The following is a 6,000-nucleotide window of genomic DNA, read 5'->3' as shown; positions in this document are numbered from 1 at the left end:
TCTTGCCTCTACTGAAGATATCATTAAATGCACAGCTCAGGAAAGGCCCATTCAGACAACGGTCATCAGTCATAATTCGCTCAAAAGCCCTCTTTTGAGCGAATCGTTGTGTGTAACTTCACTGACATCGTGCAGTTTTCGTTATTCTGTCGCTTATCGTTGTCTTTCAGCATGCTGAGAGACAACGATGAGCCTCATCAGGGATTCTCAGCGGGATACAGCTGATACTATTTCAGCTGTATCCCGCTCCCAGAACACAGACGGGGTATGAAGAACAGAGCGGTCCAGCTGCGTTCTTCATACCCCGCTCAGAGCACTCTACTGTATACCAGCCGCGCACTCCGAGCAGAGAACAGCTGGATGCAGAAGACAAGTGGCCCCGCTTGTCTCCTGCATCCCCCGCTCGGAGCGCAAGGTGATCGCTCAACGTTTGAGCGATCACCTTGCGCTGTAAAGGCACATAACGATTATCGCTCAAAAGACGTCTTTTGAGCGATAATCGTTGTGTCTAAACCAGGCTTTACAGTATAACACGAGCAACAGAACAGAAGTCTGCATTTGATGTCACCTAAATGCTTTAAAGCAGAGGTCTGCAGTCTGCGGCGGTTGCAGAGCCACAGCCTTGAGATCTTTGCTGTGAGTTCTCCTAACATGTCCATCTTTTATTAGAGTTCTGTATTGTGAAGTTCCTATGTTATACATGTATTAATAAATACCAGTTGGCGTGTGGCCCAACCTTTTCAACCCTGGAGCACCGCTACTGAAAAGGGGGTGTAGTTAGAGGACATGGCTTATGACTAGAGATGAGCGAGCGTACTCTTTTTGGGTGTTTTTGCACTCGAGCACCGCTTTTTCTGAGTAATTGACTACTCGGACGAAAAGATCCGGGGGGCGCTGGGAGTGAGCGGGGAAGACCTCTCCCCTGTTCCCCACTCCTACCCCCCAACCCCCCCCGAATCTTTTCGTCCGAGTAGTCAGTTACTCGGGAAAAGCGGTGCTCGAGTGCAAAAACACCCAAAACGAGTACGTTCGCTCATCTCTACTTATGAGCTGTGATTTTCCCTCTGATACTGCGGGCACCTTATGGTCTCTAGTGAGCGCAGTGCCGCTGGTCACCTCCGCATCACCTGACCTGCGGCTCTGCGTTCAATAGACGCCGCCAGGTGAGGTCTTGAGAGCACAAAGACGTCAGAAGTCAGAGGGAGCGCGGTATCTTTTGAAATCAGCTGCGGAAGTGCAGCTTAATTTTAGTCAAAATCCACGCTGTTGGTACGGATCTGGACTCCGCCTCTTCTGCAAAAATGTTGCAGATTTTGCTGTGAGAATCCGCAGCATTTCCGCTACGTGTAAACATACCCTAAGACTGGGTCTAAAGGGGACCAATTTGCTGTGGAATGTCCGCAGCGAAAAAGTCTGCCTCAAAACCGGCATCACTTGCTGTGGATTTTGACGCAGGTTTCTTCTCATATTCCTGTGCGGAGTTCACCCCCTCATTGAGGAAAGACGAATTCCGCAGCAGAAACTGTGATAAAATTGACATGCTGCAGAATTAAATTCCAAACCACAATTCAATTTCCGCACTGGTTCTGTGCAGATGTCTTCCAGTTTGTGAACGAGATTTTGAAAATCTCATCCACTTTGCTGCTACTGTAAATACTGCCCAATTTCCATGCGGAGGTCAGCACAAATTCTGCACCGTGTGGGCCTAGCCCAAAGGGGTTCTCTAGGCAGTGCCAGGACACACCGCGGTCAGAGCAGAAGTGCTGCTCCAATACCTGTATCGTAGACGGCGCTTGTAATTGCAGGCGCAGCTCATTGAAATCAATGGGAACTGCGCCTGTAATTGCAGGAGCAGCTGCCATTGATTTCAGTGACAGCTGCACCTGCAATCACCAGCCACTGCACAAGGGTTGGAGCAGATCTTCCTTCCAAACCTGGTATATCCTGGTGGGCGCTGCCTAGATAACCCATTCAATGTCAGCTGAGCATTTCGCAGTCTGGAAGTGATAGCACCCATAGCGGGTTTTCGTGGTGCCCTGGTTGAGAATCACTGCCCTACACAATTTGACAATGCCCAATCAGTGCTGACAGGGACACATTACATGGCCAAGGAGAATGGTAACCTCTAGATTTCAATGTATTCATTTCATGGAGAATTGAAGTATTTACTAAAACGGACATGCCAGGAGCCGTAAAGACTTTTGCACTTTTATTGCTCTGATGCATCTAATATGAGAGATAAAGCAACTCTTCTATGTGCTACCTGATGTGAACCCGTCTCTTCATGGTTATACAGGGCGATTCAAAAGTCAGGGCCATCCAGAATATATTTTGAACGAAAAGAGATACAAGTAGGAGATTTTAGTGGTGTCTGCAGCCATTTTGGATTTACCCCCAGAAGCTTCAATGGAAGAATGATCATAAGATACATGATTTAACAGTAGAATTTTATAGGAAATCAATATTCTCAATTTAATACTTGCACCCGTCTTCTAGTTATGGATGTTATGTTGAGTTACTAAAGTTGTTACATTGAATTCTGTGGGATGGAAAACTCTAATTGTAGGTCTTTTCAGGGACCAGAAGATACTGTTAACAATCCAGGACAGAAGTGACATCATCCTGATGGTTGATAACAGAAGTTCACATGAGATGGCCGAGGCTTTCAATCAAGAACACCCAGCAAACACTTCTCAGACAACCATTCCTCAGTTGGTCCCGGACACTACAAGTTTCCCTGAACTTTTGACTCAGTTTCCCGACAGTTCGTGCTCTCACTGGGTGTTCGTGATTGACAGCCTCGGCCACCTCACGTGAACTTCTGTTACCGACCATCAGGATGATGTCACTTCTGTCCTGGATTGTTGCCGCCATCTTCTGGTGCCTGAAAAGACATAAGATTAGTGTTTTCCATACCATAAAATTCAACATGACATCTATGACTCAGATGGTCGCAGTATTGAAAAATGGCTGCACCTGCCAATTTCTAATTTAAATTCTACCCTCAAATTATGTATCCCAGGACCGCCTTTCCATTGAAGTTACTTTGGCTGAATCCAAGATGGCAAACAGACACCACAGTGCCACCCCCCCCCCCTCCACAACCTGTGCATTCTGCAAACCTCTTTCCGTTGAGAGGATATTTCCAAGTGGCCCTGACTTTGGATCACCCTGTAGAATACAAACAATCCCTGTGTGTACAGAAAGTGGAAGAGGGAAAAGAACAGATCAGCCTACACACATTGCATGTGTACGGTAACCATGCAGACTTGACTTTCAACCAAAACTGTCTGCAATGTTGCAATATTTACAATTTAGAAGCACTGGAGCAATACAATGGTTGCAAACGTTTATAGACCCCTATTTAGAGGTTTACAAATTCACAAAAATTATGTTGTTAAGCACTCACCACTCCGGAGACCAACGTTACTTTGCTATCATCATAGACCTAAAAAAAGAAGGTTCTGATATTCTTCAAAACATCACAACCAATTGGGCACATTCTGTTTTTCTGAATCATTTTGTGCGGTTCCCGAGAGATACATATTTTGAGCAGTGAGTTCCGGAATCCCCAGCGTTGCTCCGCTTTTCAATACAAGGAATGATAGAAAGCTGTAGTACTGGAGGAGTCAACAATTTGGGGTTTGTACAGTACTACGTGTAAACATTAAATGCAATGTACTGAGTCTCTCCAGCACAAATGAAGTCACGTTACGTTCTGAAAGACACCTTGGCCACAAATACGACTGACTGTAACCAACATCTTAGAGAATTATAACAGCCCGTGTGATATTTTCTTGGCTACCGGACAGACAATGGTGCACAGATAGAAAAAGTGTTACATACAAACTTAAGTCCGTCCAGCAGCCCTGTCCTCCATGACGTGCCAGGTAGATGTCCTCAGAGTTCTGTCAAACTGATATGCAATTCACAGACTAAGGGCTTATTCAGACATGTGTATATCGGCCGAGCGTGAAAATCCGGACGATATACGCTGTCCCTCCCACTCTCTGCTTCTCTCCTCCCCTCCGAGCAGTTTGCAATGGGAGTGGACAGGATGGGGGCGGAGCTAACCCCCCCCCGCTCCTTGTCCATAGCCAGCAATGGGAGTTGGCGGGGGAGAGCTTTGCTCCACCCCATCCCCGCCTATTGCAAACACAAGAATGGAGGAGAGAGGCAGAAAGCCGTTGAGGGAGAGGAAAGGGAGAACTGCTTAGATGGAAGTGTATATCGGCCAGCCGTGTAAACCCCAGCTGATATACGCTCCTGGGAATAAGCCCTAAGAATGTGGCAACACAATTGTTCAGATTGGGTGAGCTCAATGTCTAGTTTCTTCAGACAACTATTTACATTTTAGGGAACCCCCTACTAGAACTCTCCATCAAAGCGTGGAGTTTCCTGAGATCTGCAGTGAGAAACGCTGTTCTTTACTGTTCATTATTCATTCACTGATTTAAGACTGTATCTGAAAACATAATTGCAGACTGCATAATCACAATGCCACCTAGTGGTCTGTACAGGTACTGTTACAGTTTAGATGTTTTAACAAAGGGGTTGGGTGTATTCAGATACTGTATGAGGAATAAAAAAGGTATCTTAATGAATGCAATGTGCTACAAATGCTTACCAAATGTAATAATAATAGTGATTGACAAATCATGTGTGTGGCGTATAGCACTAGTGGTCATATGACATATCCATGGGAGCCCTTTTATATAACTCTTGTACCTATGTATGGACAAGGCTTATACTTCAGCACAGACAATTGGGGGTGGGGGGGGGGGGGGCGGCAGAGTATATTCCGCTTCTACCTGCCATGTTAACATTAAAGCATCCTGCGACCATGCATGTGTGCGGTTGCTTTTCATCCAAGGGAACACTGCCATAAATAAAGAATGGGAACTAAGCATCCCCCAAGAGCAACGTCTGCCATCCAGGAGCCACTTGGTGATGAGCGGTGTACTTTACAACACAATGGCGCCTTGTGTTACACAGCAAAAGAGTTAAGTGGCTCGGTGAACTAAACCTTGTAAACTTTGGGTCCATGGCCGGGAAACATCTCAATCCCCTTGAGAACCTGTGGTCAATCCGCAAAAAGAAAAAGTGGGTGGACAAACAAAAAACAGAAATTGTGATTCACTCTAAACGCCGATTAGGAAAAAATAGGTTGTCATCACTCAGGATTTGGCTGAGAAGCGGATATCCAGCATGCCAGAGCAAAAAGCAAATATTGAGTATTTGCCTAAACTCCATATATTTGTCAAAAGTTTAAAAAAAACCAAAAAAAAAAAAAAACTTATGAAATGCTTATAAATGAACTTCAGTAACCACAGAACACATCTAAAATAGCCTAAAAGATGTTACTTGCCTTATGTCGTTTCAAAACGTCAGCATAACTCCTGTGTGATGGACCGTACCAAAAAAGCTTTTTAGAGGGAGATACAAACTCTTTATCACAGTTATTGCTGCTGATTAGAGGCTCCTGTCACACAGTTATAATGAAAGGGATGATAGTTCAGCCTCCTCCCTGTACATATACATTTTATATATCTTCTTAAGATGAATACAAATGGTAATGACACTGTCCTTCCTGCAGGCAGAGATGGTATTGGCTCTAGCTGCTCATGTGAGGCTGCACTAATGTATCATGGGATTGGTAGCACAGAATAGTGAAACAGAAAGCAAGGAGAAATCTCAGCATCACGATTGTGCCCGCTAAGTATCAGACAGGAGGCTGCACTGCATGGAAGGGACTGCAATATACATGGGAGACGTTCAAAGTGTGACAGTCAATCAGGTGAGAGGACAGGGATGGAAAATTATGTTTGCGCCAGAGTGGCCCTTTAACCAAAATAGTAATAACAAACCTACCAAGTGCTGACCGAACTAATGAGAAAAACTAAACCACATGATGTTAAAATGTAACAGTTTTCAGTTCCCAAAGGGTGATCTTTAACATGCTCATGTTAGGGTATTACTGCAACCATTAACCCCTTGAGT

The sequence above is a fragment of the Eleutherodactylus coqui genome, chromosome 10 (assembly GCF_035609145.1).
Source record: "Eleutherodactylus coqui strain aEleCoq1 chromosome 10, aEleCoq1.hap1, whole genome shotgun sequence".
NCBI classification, from domain to species: domain Eukaryota; kingdom Metazoa; phylum Chordata; class Amphibia; order Anura; family Eleutherodactylidae; genus Eleutherodactylus; species Eleutherodactylus coqui.
Note: the sequence above shows the minus strand (reverse complement) of the source record.